We start from the raw sequence: 14,394 nt of genomic DNA, 5'->3' as shown, positions 1-14,394 counted from the left end.
CCGGGGCCAGATCGTTCCTCGTAATATATAATAATCAATAGAGGAGTTTATTCCTATAATAATACATACGCAGTCTGCATAAATTCTAATATCATTGTACGACCGGGTAACGTCAGGCGGCCAGCTAAAGATAGGTAGATAGTTCTCCATAGACAGCTGTTTCTTCGTCTGCAACTTATCTATGCTTAAACCGATCAAGTATATTCAGGCCAGGATCTTAAACGTGAACAGATGATTACATACAAACCGGATCAGCGGTTCGAATATCTAACACTTATAAACATTTGCATATTTATATTTCTAATCAAGGTCAGACGATCGATAATAATGAACCTTGTGTTTTCCTATTAAGTTTTGAGATATATTTTCTATTTCTTGATTTATAAACTAAAAACGAAATCATAGCCGAAAAACGGCAAGGCAAAATTCGAAAAAGCACGCGTTAAGCGCATCAAGTATTGCTATTTTTCGTCCACGTCAGCATGTGCTTCATTAGAAGCAATGCTTAATGCGTGGTTGAACTAATTGGGAAAATTAAGTTTTTTTTTTTAATTATCACATTTTGAAATTCAATATTCGAAAATTTCATGATTAAAGATCAATTATTTTCGGAAGAAAATGTTCCTTTCAGCTGAAATACTGCAGCATAATTTTTGTAAAATGTATAATTAGCTCGACTGACAAAATTAATTCATTGAACATATACGAGGAAACATATACGAAATAAGAATCGAACATACAGCCCACAATTAAGTAATTTCAATTTCATTATTGTATTATGAAAAATAAATTACTACATTTCCCCACCCCCTCTACCCTATTTATCAATATATATATTTATATATATATATATATATATATATATATATATTATATATATATATATATATATATATATATAGCTACTTAATTTACTCACATAAAATTAATATACGAAAGTATAGATTTATGCGTAGACTTTAAGTATTTACTTCAAAAGTGCTCAATACGTAGATAGAGCTAGTAAGTAATTTATAAAATATATATGGCGATTAAGCTACACTGAATATTCGGCGTTTCATCCACTCTAGGACTCCTCAGGCTTATGCGCGAATTCTGTGGTTGTTTATCGTTTTTATATGCTCCTCTTCTATTGAGATTTTAGTTAGCCAATCAGCTTTCTAGTATCCACCGCACCCTTCCTATCAGCCAATGGGCATGCATTTTATCGGACAAAGGATCTGTTTTAAAACTAGGTTAGTGTTTTCTTTTTGTTTTGTTAGTTTATAATATATATATATATATATATGTGTACATACATATATGCATATATATATATACATATATATACATACATATATGCGTGATCTTTTATGTATATTCATGTTTATTCAATTTATTTATTTAGTAAATTTACTCATATGTCTTCTCAAACCAGCAGTAAAACTGCAAACCGTTTTGCATATTAATCAGATCGTTTAGTCTGGACTAATAGGCACAAAGTTAACATGAACAGGAATTTTGTATGATTGTCATTGACAGAAGCACTCGTTCACAGGTGTCGCATTTACAGCTCTGTATATCATGGTTAAGACTATCAATTAAACCTTTGCGAAGTTCTAGCTTCAGATTGCTATGGACCTGCTTTCTTTTCTCTAGAGCATCACGACTTTCACGTAAAAGCTTTCGTCATTTCGGCCTTGGCAGAGTAAGTTTTCCTACGTGTCGATGTTGATTGTTTTTTACATAGGCATCACCACTTATCAAGGCCAAGAACCCACTCGAGGATAAGGGTTAAAGTGTGTACAGTAGACAATTGGACAATATAGTAACCGTTAGTAATGGAGATTCGGTAAATTTGTTAACTTATATGGAACGGCTCATCAAAAACTTGTTTACGTTAGACTTGAATACAACCATATTGTAGTCAGCTGGAAAGCAGAAAAACGGAAGACAATTCCATAGTCGTGCAGTTCTAAGAAAGAAGCTTTGCTCATGGAATCTACGTTTAGGTTTAGGTACAGATAAAAAGTAGGGGAAATTAGTGATAGTGTTTTCTGCTAGACGAGTGTTTCTTGTGAAAGTTTGGCGGGGGTGGACCCTAGAATTGAGCTCAACCAAGCACTTTCCATGAAAAAAAAAACAATAAAACAGAGACAAACTCGCAACATCTCTTCTGTGAGAAAAAAAGTTGCATGGAAGAGAAAATGACACCCCCCTACGAGGCTACAAAGTCCATTTTGAACTCTATCAAGGCAAGGAAGGATAAGTCCTTTCTAGGAGCTCCTGCCCAAATGTGGCGACAGTAATCTATCCTTGGACGTACCTGGCTCTTATATAGATAGATAATTACATCAGCAGTGAGATATCTACTGGATCGATAGAAGGATCCCACCATTTTTCCAGCGGCCTTGGCAACGGATTTAATGTATGTGTTCCATTTCAGATCGGGAGTAAACGTCAAGCCCAGAAGCTTGTCAAAACATAAGGCCTCTCCAAGACGAGAGCCATTCATTTCAGTTGATGCCAGATGGGGATCAGAGCGTTGATGATGTAAAGATAAAAGCTTGGTTATAGATGCATTAAAAGTAACAAGCCACTCTTTCCCCATTGTACCACTTGCTCAAGATCAGAGGAGAGAGAATCAGAGAGAACTTAGATGTGCTACCATAGATGTGCTACCATAGATAGTAGTGTAATCAGCATAAATGTCTACGAATGATGTACGGATGTGATTTGGAAGATCATTAATGTAGATCAGGAATAGAGTTGGGCGCAGGATGGACCCCTGAGGGACTCGAGCATTAATACTGAGAGCTTCTGATTTCTGCTCATCAACTACTACTCTTATGAACCTATCAGAGAAAAATGATTTAATAATTGAGAAGACATTTCCAGCTATACCGTTACTGGAGATCTTGTGAAGTAAACCTTTATGCCATACTCTATCTTTGATATGTCAGGAGCAATTGCCCTGCAATTTGCAGGACTTTCAACTTGTTCTTTGTTCAGTCCCTGAATATCTTCCTAGGCTTATGTTGAGGGTGCTTGCCATTAGTCAGCTCCCCATAAAAAACTTGTTTCGGCAGCCTATAATCTTTCATTCGAACCACGTGGCCCACTTAACGCATGTGCGATCCGATTACAAGTATTTCGATACTAGAGCAACGTGTTCTCACAAGTGTCTCAGTGTTGGGTACTTGTGCTTGACACTTGATGTTTAAGATACGTCTCAAACATTTTTTGTGAAATCGTTTAAGCCATTTAATGTGCCTTTGTTGCAATATTCATGTCTCCGGTAAATACAACAGCACACACGTCTTGTAAACGCAGGTCCTTGTCCTGTCTGTGATGCCACGGTCAGACCACACTCTATTCTCTAACTTTTCAAAAGTTACAGCGATCTTCTGAATTCGTCTGTGGATTTCAGTATCAAGAGAGTCACCTCTTGATAAAGAACTACCAAGGTTTACAAATTTCATCAGACAATTTTCCGTTAAAGGAAACTCGAGCTTTCATATCCTTTTGCAGAGAGCATCCCTGCTGCTCAATGCATTCCTCCTAAACATGCCGGGCAAAAAATTCATATCCATATTCCTCCTGCCAGACTTAAAGCTACTGTGACTCTGGAATAGCATTAAGACAAATATCTTCAAGTAGCCCGTTTAATAGAAGTCAGTCACAAAGTAAATTTCACAGTGTATGAGGATTATTTGATGATCGAAATATAAAGTATGAGAAATATTTGGAGTCAAGTCTCCTCTTCTGATATTTCAGACTATTTGAAAACATAGCAGCAAGTTTTAATCTCCCCTCTATAAAAGCCAGGCAATAATTTTGATGTAATATATATATATATATTTTTTTTTTCTTGTTAATTTTTTAATACGATAATGTGGTTAAGTAGCGTTTTCACCTCGACGATTTTTCCCTTAGAAAATCGCCCATATTTTATTTGGACGTAAACAAATAATATGTTTATTTACTTTTAAAACAGTAATCTACAAATATGCATGTTCGGAGGCCTTACCTCTCTTCAGCGTAGCTTGACTGTCTCTCGAACCCCAGATGTATTACAGTCCGTTGCTTTGACTGCTATGCTACGAAGTCCTAGATAATTTTACTGTTTATTTTTATCGTATATAAACTTATGTTGATTTCTTGTTGATTTCTTTTAAATATATATATATATATATATATATATATATATATATATATATATATATATATATATTTCATCATTCAAACACGGTAGTGTTTAATAAATATATAGTTAAGTGTAAGTTTTACCTATTTAGAACTGATTTAAAGCTTCACCGCTCACTCATTTTTGGACCAAATTTCAAACAATTATTACAGTTTATATATCACTTTCTCAGCTATATTGTGAAAAAATTTCAATTTTCTTTCAGTAAAACAAAATTTATGATGAATTTTCTGGCGTTCAAAACCCCCAAAATATTTAAGAAGGTGAGCGACGGTTTTATGACTTGTTTAGATAGCAACCACGTCGCTTCAGCAACTACTGTTGTTACTAATACGCAGATGTCTCGAAAAGAGAAGTAACACGTGAAACAGAGAAAATGAAAGCATTAAAGGGAGATAATTGTGGAAATTTTATTGAAACCAAACAAGTATCGTACATTGTTATTGCATATATGTTAATGGGGGACAAAAAATAAGACTGAAATTAAAAAAAGAACAACTGAATTTATCGGAAGCCTGGAAAAATCACGGATTACAATAGAAAAATGCGAACATGAAAAGTAATATGGTTAAGCTTAAACATAGAAAAGTAAAGGACTAGTTGTTAAAACTGGAAAAGAAAAGGACAAGATATTCTAGTAAAAATTATAATAAACTTATAACTTAAAATCCTGTTGCATTAAAAACTTTTTAAATTAATTTTATAAAATTAAAAAAAATTCTTAATGCTGCAATATTTTAAGTTATAAATTTATTATAATTTTTACTAGAATATCTTGTCCTGTTCTTTTCCAGTTTTAACAACTAGTCCTTTACTTTTCCATGTTTAAGCTTAACCATATTACTTTATATGCTCGCACGTTTCTATTGTAATAATAGATGGTTCTCTATTCATCTATATCGTTGGTTAAGTGCTCCTTTATCTTGATGTTTAGAGATGAAACTCCACCAGCTTAGTACTGGAATAAGAAATAAAATCTTCGCCGTTATGTTATTCTTAAATAAGAAATATAAACTTTGACAGTCTTCCATACTTGAAAGTGAAAAGAGTTTTCGTCAGTCTGGCACATTAATATGGCAAAAAAAAACTTTGTCTGTCTGTCACACTAAAATAAAATAAAAAAAATGGAATCTTTTTCCGTCTGTCAGATTTAAATATGTAAATTACACTCTTCATTAGTCTGCCAAGTTAAAATGTGAAATAGAATTATTGTTGGTCTGTCACAGTTTTATAAGGCCTGTGTGTGATGTATCATTCTATCACTCTACGCATAGAACATCTGTTTTTGTCTTTGTGTTTTTTATAAAGGTAGTTCACTTTCTTTAGTGTTGCCCAAAAGAAGGAATAACTTCGTCTTTTGTTACACACGGTAAACTGAAGATAGCACCGACTCGCAAGAATCTGATCGGAATAGAATCTTTGCAATTAGGATATCAGCAAGGATATATAAACGCGCACCACGTGTTGTCCCCAGAGAAGACTACATAATGCATACGTGATAGAAATAATGAGCGTTGATCGTCATTGAGCCGTGAGGCAGTCCAACAATAGCATGCTTTGCCACCACTGTAAAGCCACTTGGGTTTTACCTAGTTTGAAATTGCACAAATATAATTATATTTATAAGAACGAATATTGTCTTATACAAATTATATACGTTTAGATTGTATTTCGCGTTAGTTTTCGAATAGCAATACTAAGCTTTACATATGAACAACTTTAGGGCGGAACGATGAATTTGTCGCCCTAAGGAAACCAACACTACAGCTATATTTTAAAATTTTTATTGAAAAAATCAATTCAGGTTATTGTATTATGTAGTAGAGCTGACATCTATTCAATGTAACCGTCTTCAGCCTCAATCACCGCCTTAATAAATGTTCGGAACTGGGAGCATGCACTTTCGACAAGCGCTAGATTTGCATTTTGAGGGTGCTAACAATGATCTTATTGTCATAACTTTGATCGGTAGAGAGCATGAGTTGTACAGCGGCGCATCTCCGACCTGGTTAGTCGAACATTGTGCAACTTTCAGACATGATAGAAGACTCCTAACGCTTTTGGCATTTGTACACGTAACCAACTAGTAGATGGTGTGCAAAAAAAAAAAAAGAAAGAAAAGAAAACCGGTTTTCATCATACGGAAATTGAATAATGATTTCCTTTCTAGGGCGGCAATAACTTTGTTCCACTCTGTTTATTAATATTTCAGAATCTGTTTTCTCTTAAATTCATCATATATTATAACAAACAAGTTTACACCCTCGTGAAAATCAGCAGCCTCATAATTCTCGCTGTCCTTATTTTTCCTGTTGGTTCGCACATTCTATTAGCGATGTTTCTAAAAACTAAATGGAGAAGAATTGTTGTTTCCAGTATCAGAATCTATCCATATCGTTGGCTAGTTTATTTTTTTTACATTAAAAAGGTATATTGTTTTAAGTCCTTGTATCAATGGGCTTCATTCATTGTTTGAAACAATTTACATAAAATAATCAAATGTAAATTTTTAACATTGTTGCTATCGCGTCGTTTTAAGGCGAGGAGGCATGTAGCAATTTTGCTTACTAAGCATGTATAGACGATTATAGATCTATTAGCTATCCAGGATCAGAATTGCTTGTTGACAAAACTACTTGTACGATAATGGTTATGAAAGAGTTTTATTAATAAGAAAACAGTCTCAGAAAAACTCTGAAGAACGTGTTACGTCCTTGCACATGCGTGCCAGAGAAAAAGCATGTCGATTGATATAGAGATAGGTAATCTCGCTACTTCTTATTACAAATGGCCCTGGGCGCATTTTCTCTACTTGAAGTCTCGCGTAAAAAGAGATACAAAATCTTCGCCCGAAAGTCAAATAGTTCATCGACTTCAGATCTGCGGTCACCTCTAACCCTTAGGTGTCACTCAAAACATTCAAATAACGCTTTTTGTTATATAAGGATCTAACATTTACATAAAAAATGAAAGTTATTTTCCACGTCTGTCTCTCATTTTCACATTAAAAAGTTTCCGTTCACGTTGTTCTATTACTAATTCGTTTAATTTTGTATATAAAAATTAGACAAACCATATTTTGATTTTACCATTCAATATATATATATATATATATATATATATATATATATATATATATATATATATATATATATATATATTTCGGCCATACATCTTAAAATTTGTAAAATACCTGTATTATATATTACGATACTGGCCCGGCGTCACGACACTTTTGCACTTTTCAACATGATCCGTCGAAATGGCCTTTCTAATTTCCAATTCAATGGTGGTTAAGTAAAATTATATCCGAAGCCAATCCCACATTTCTATTTTCCCCACCTTTGCATTACTCAGTACTCGTCTTACATGTCTTTATCTTTTTACATATTATTTTTCTAATTAAGTCTTATTAAAACAGGGTCAATCTCACATGCCATTCCACTATACTTTTTCTAACAAGTTAGAATTATTTCAACATTGCAGTTTTCCACCATAGTCTAACTATAGCAACATAGGAGGTCGTCTCAAATATTCAAACTATTCTGCATAAAACTACGAAAACATATCTAATTTTACTACCCTATTTCTTTAGACATATTGACTCGAAATTCTCGCGATCTACATTAGACATGTGCCAATAAAGCGCTCCGAACATCTAACTCACTTTATGCGATCGCTATAAGTTTAAATCAGAACTCTATACAGAACTATAACTCTTGTAAACACTGACTATTTCTATGGTCCTAATCAATAGTATTAAATCTGAGATTTTATTCTTGAAGACTCAAACGGTTTCGAATCAAACTACGACATATTTCCTAATTATATTTATTTCGTTTAAAAACACATCTATGTGGTTTTACTGAGAACGCAGATATTACACAAAATGACTCTAACACTTATCGTTATCCATTATTCCATCACAAATCATTATATACTGGAGAAAACTTGAATGCCTACTAGACACTGTCCTCGAGTGGCTAAGGTCTCTCTGTAAAGGGGTTTGTCAGAAAAACCTGGCATGAGGATACTTTTTCGATAGAAGTAAACCCTGACCAAATATTCAAAATCACATAGTATTCACTGCCCAAATATGATCTCCTCGCTATGGCTAACCCATATTAGTTTTTTACGAGGAATGGTGCACCTTCTCCAAGTGATGTTACCTCAAGTAAAAGCACGAAACTGGATACTCCACCAGACTAGATAAATTCTTGTCCTGGAATTCAGTAATACCAAGAGACCAAAATAAAAGATATAATACAATATATGAAAATGATTAATTGGGGAGGGAAAATTATGTTCTCAATTTCTTTATTAACTCAGTGTTTGAGAAATAAAGAACTTAAGTGGAACATTCGAATATCTATGTATCTTATATAGAGTTCAAGTGTTAGCCCCAGGTTGTGGGCCCCTTGATTTCTGAGAACTTCGAATGAAGTAAAATAAAAAAAAGGAAAATTGTATTCCTCAGCAACTTGGCTTAAAAATTGCTTATAAATGTGAATACATTTTTTACCAATGCTTGCAAGTTTTAGAAGAAAAGCTGAGAGTACTTCACAGAGATATTTGAAGCCAATAACTTTCCTAGTAAAGCAAATTTCTATTTAGGATCTCAACGAAAAGAACAACACAACAAAAATGGCTTGTTCTTTTTTTAATTAATCATCTGACACGTATAAATCTAAACGCGTACTTGTTTCCTGGTATTTCTTCTGTAATAATTAGAAAACTAACACTCTTGCTTAATTTTAATCGTTCTCTTTCACACACGATAGGAAAAAAAAAAGATAACCCGAAAGATAAGACACATGGCAGTAGTATATCATTATATGTTTAAACAGACAACATTTTTATATATAGTAAATTAATGTTTCTAATAAAATCAAATATATAAAAGGCTATATGTTAGCCTGTCTTTCTCCATATTTTTAAATTCTATCTCTTCTGAGACTAAAAGTCGCATAACGGCGCTAGGGGTCTCTAATGATTGGATTTTTATGGACCATTCTTTTATGGGTCTTTACTCGGTTAAAATTGTTTTTAAGATGTAAAAAATGAGTCAAAATAGAAAAAAAAATTATGCATTTTGTACATTTATCTCAGTTTAATTTTAATTTTAAAGTTTTAACCAGTTCATGTGCCTTCCATGTTGGTACAGTGGTAACGTCAGTAGCATTGAATGCTACAGTTTTGCTTTCAGTTTCGATTCTTGCTGATGGAACTTAAATACTGTTTTTTTTTTTACTTTTGAGATCACGACTCCATAATAATATATACGAAATCCGGACAAATTAAAATATCATATTTAAGCGTATTTTACGACTTGGCAAAGATGGACTCCTCTCCCACTAGTGGAATATCTGAGTATATTCTTATTCTTAAAGATGAAACGAAAAGTGAAACATTTTGGTTTTGGTTTATGTAAAACAGGAATGTATATTTTTCTGAAACAATATGTTTTCGGAACTGAACGATAAAAATGGATTAATGTACTTTTTACAGTTGACCAGTTTATAGCGCTGTCAGGGGATAAACGTCTTCTATCTACTATGATCTAGTTCACATAAAATTTCCTGCTCTCATTCAGAGGGGTAAGAAATCATGCCATGACTTAAATTAAATCCCATCATGGTTACTCACAGAGATAGTAAGAATAAAAGGGGTGATTTTTACCCAATATTAATCATCACTAGGTAAGCGGACAGGAAATGCTGTAATTGGTGAACTACTTTCCTTATTTCTCTTTTATATTGTCAGTCCGTAAGAATAGTTTTGCTTCACAGTAAACTGTTTTTACCGCATTAATATTTGTAATGTTTGAATTCCACCTTAAGTGTCAAATTTAATATAAGTGAATATATAATGTGTAAGCAATTATATTCTTTTATTTCTATAAGTATCTTTTTATTTAACAATATACTGCTTCACAAAATATAGTTCACGCTTCAATTACAATTTATAATGGTTTTTGCTTCGCTTAATTCCTAAGATTACTGAGACAAGTACGAATGATAAAAATTATGATTTCTTATCTTTTCGAAATCGCCCAATTAAAGAATGAGTAATGCAAAAATAATGCTGCTGCTATTTTAGTGCTTGCTGGAGTGAACTAAATTAAAATATGATTTATCAAAAATGTACGAATTTACGAATTCATTATCATAATGAAAGTAGAAGATGAAGATGTTTAAATATAATCTGCTTGTAAATACTGTAGAAAATAAATGATAATTTAGAGTCAGGTGATAGAGCCGATAACAGACACAATCGCATATTTTTGAAATATTGTGAAATAAAATAGCGATTTTCACCGAACCACGAAATTCATCAGATCAGGCATATTCCTATAAGAATTCCCTTTAATATATATAAATACGAATACATTCTTAATGTTTTAATGACTGACCCCCCCCCAAAAAAAAACAAAAAACAAAAAAAACAAAAACAAAAAAGAAACATACAGAAGGAACGGTTGTTAGCAGGTGGTAATTAGATATTATCTGAAATGTAACAGCTTATCAACATCGATATTATGTCCAGTTTAATACTCATCAATCTACTTATCAATCTATCTATATATCTACTCCCAAACAGTTATGTATATATATTTATGTATTTGTATGTATAAAATTAACTCTTAAGCTAATTGATCGATCAATATACATTTTTTAGCACTGTTGCTACGCATGTAGGTTATATTTAGCTGTATTTTATTCTATGCATAAGATGCCAAGAGGGTGTGTGGATATTGAACTAAACCACAGATTACACACACACAGACACACACAGACACACACCGACTCACTCGCACACAAAAATCTATCTATTTATTTATTTATCTATCTATCTATCTCTCTATACACACACAGACACACATATATAATATATTTGTATTAATTGATATATATATATATATATATATATATATATATATATATATATATCACATTATACCGTGGTTAAATGCCAATTTCGGAGCAGAGTAATCTATCACATATTTCTGAAGAAAAATCCAGAGCAAACGTGAGCAAAATAATGTTATCACGCGAACAACACTATTATTCAAATTCAGTCGCCATATGAAAATCGTTATGAATATTTCAGAATATAAATGATGACATAATCCCACAGCATGTAAAGACGCCAGCTAATGTCGGAAACGTCATTTGCTTAATAGAAGTGAACTCATGCTAAAATCTGAAACTAAAACAAATCAAAATCAAATGTTCAGAAAAACATGGATTTGCATTCGCATTGAAATGAAACGACTTGTAAGTTCCTAAGAAGCATAGATAAATTCAGTCAAAATAATAAGGAAATTACAAATAGAGACCTTTATATTGAGTTTTTAAATTTATCTTATGCAGGCAGAATTTAAAATTAGATATTAAACTTCAATTTGCTTTGGAAATTAATTCTAATAAATATTGTTATGTAATCTATCTATCTATATATCTATAAAAGTGAACGTGTCTGTGTATCAGTGTGTCTGTGTGTCTGTCTGTGTGTGTGTGTACATTTCCCTACGCAATAACTCTGTCAATTTTAAGCCTACAGACTCGAAATTTGATATACATGGGTACTGAGATTTGGGAAAATCTATGTGATCGGTTGTCGGCCAGAAATTTGGCTGTAAAGGGTCAAAGTTCAACGATTTGACCTTGGAGAACTCTACCAAACTACTCCGACAATTTTGGGTCTAAACACTCGAAATTTTAGATATAGATTTCTTATACATGGATATAACTTAATAATTTAATTTGAGCCCAAAACAATAAATGTTAAGGGGTCATAATAGGGGTCAAATTAAAAAAAATCGACCGCTTTTTTTTTCTCAACTTACACCTCCAAACACCCGGGCAACGCCGGGCTAAAATGCTAGTATATCTATAAAAGTGAAAATGTCTGTGTGTGTGTGTTTGTCTGTGTGTGTACACTTCCCTACCAAAAAAACTCATGTCAATTTTCGGTCTACAGACTCAAGATTTAACATAAGGTATATTGAGATTTGGGAAAGTCTTTTTAATCGGTTTTCGGCCAGAAATTGGGCTGTTATGGAGTCAAAGTTCAATGATTTGACCTTTGAGAACTCTACGAAACTCCTCCACCAATTTTCGGTCTGACACTTGAAATTTGAGATATAGGTTACTTGGACATGGATCTAAGTTTATAATTTGATTTCAGTCCAATCAATAAATGTTAAGGGGTCATAATTGGGGTCAAAGTTAAAAATAAAATTACCTCTGCGGTGTCTACCAAATTTCTCAGCCAATTTTTGGTCTAAACATTTGAAATTTTACATAACGTGTATTCAAACATAGCGCAAGCTTTTTAATAATTTTTTCTGAAAATTTGGCTTCCAAGGGGTCAAAGTTCAAAAGATTTTAGCGTTGCGGTGTCTAGCAAACTATTAAGCTAATTTCGGGTCTAAGCATTTGAAATTTTACATGAAGGGTATTCAGACATGCAGCAAGCTTTTTAATCAGTTTTAGGACGAAAGATTGGCTGGCAAGAGGTCACAGTTTACAGAGTTGACCTTTGCACACTCTACAAAACTCCTCTGTCAATTTTGGGTCTAAACACTTGGACATGGGTCAAATATTTGAATTTAATTTGAGCCCAAAAACAATAAATGTTAAGAGGTCAAAATTTGGGTCAAAGTTAAAATAATGACGTCTGCAGTCTCTACTAACTTTTCAATATGGTAGTTAAGGAAGCCTGTTATATAGTATGGCATTACCGTACATATGCACACTTTTTGATATATACATATGCACATAAAGTTATGAACAGTACATAGGACCCGAGCAAAGTCGGGCGGAACTGCTAGTATATAATATTTTTTATAAATGTTAATGATTTTTAATTACAGACACTAATGCTTCAGACTTCGTCTCAATGTAGCATCCCTGTGTCTGTTTTACACGTATTTTAAAGGAAAATGGTCGGACGAACTCAAAGCATTGGTGCCTCCTTTACGTAAAGCCGACGAACAGCAAAATTCCACCATATATTGTAGAGATCTCTAGATGCCGCAAAGCCTTCAACTGAAATAGCATTTCCTCTTGGACGTCTATACTTTGGAATTCCTTCCCGGTCCCCTGCTTCCTTTACTCTACTGAGATGCTGAAGTTCAAGTGTTAGGCGAACAGACATCTTGCTGCTCAACTCCGTACATAGTATTACTGCAAATTTGGTCCTAAATTGTAGCCTCTTACGAATTACTGGCACTGTGCTTAGTTTGGGGTAAGGAAACAGATAAAAACGTAATCATCGTGGGAAGTGTCTGTCACTGGATTCGAACCAAATCACGAAATCAACTTGGTCTCCTCAGCTCGATCTCCAAACAAGAATTATCAATAGTAAAGAAAAGAAAATTGTTCCTTATATTATATCGAGTCAAACGGACACATACAGAAACCTACTCAGACAGTGTTCAAGAACAAACTATAGAACATTGCGTAATTCTAAAGTTGACATCTTCTTATAACTCCATTATATAGTCCCAGATAAAGTTGCAGGAAGCTTGTAATATCTGTTATGAATAAATATGAATTATTTTTATAAGAATAAATTATTCATCTTTTATTATTATACAAAAGTTAATCAACTTTTTTTTACCTTAGATTATTTTCTCTGTATGCGTCAATCACACAAAATAAATTCCTGTTTTGCGATTGTGTTATGCGTAAGGAATTCTATCTTTATTCTTCTAATAAACCGTAATCAATAATAATAGTAATAAATCAACCATCTCATACAAAGCTATTTATGCATTTTCTTTCCCATCGCTCGCAATTATAGCTCCAGAACACCATTAATATTACGCTCTAAGCAAATATTAATGTATTAGGTTGATGCAAAAATAATGTCATATTTATATATTGAACGTAAAAACGACATAATTTTTGCACCAACCTAATATTATTTTTTGTTACAAGAGATTAACCTTATCAAGGTTCGAAGGCTAGTGTTAAGTGTTAATGAATGTGAGATGGTGGTGTCGTAATAGTTAATGGGTAGAAATCGAATGTTTTCAGGGGACAGCTCAAGAAGAACTTTACTTATTTTTAATTATTATTATCTGTAGTAAAGGTTGAAACTTGAACCTCCAGAAAACCGCCTCTTATTAACCAACACTTTTATTCGATCCAAAAAACCTTACTAATATAAATCATGGGAGGCTTAAATCCCCTCTTCCT

At 33.1% G+C, this 14,394-nt stretch overlaps 1 protein-coding gene across 1 annotated transcript in view; it reads left to right on the top strand.

Moving 5' to 3' along the window:
- The window catches only part of LOC145276996 (uncharacterized), a 607,572-nt gene that overhangs the window by 169,607 nt on the left and 423,571 nt on the right, over nucleotides 1–14,394 (top strand). The gene's annotated exons all lie outside the window — the stretch shown is intronic.

Source organism: Euprymna scolopes, chromosome 5 (genome assembly GCF_053919585.1).
Source record: "Euprymna scolopes isolate OS-2025 chromosome 5, ASM5391958v1, whole genome shotgun sequence".
NCBI classification, from domain to species: domain Eukaryota; kingdom Metazoa; phylum Mollusca; class Cephalopoda; order Sepiida; family Sepiolidae; genus Euprymna; species Euprymna scolopes.
This window is presented reverse-complemented; position numbering and strand designations above follow the sequence as displayed.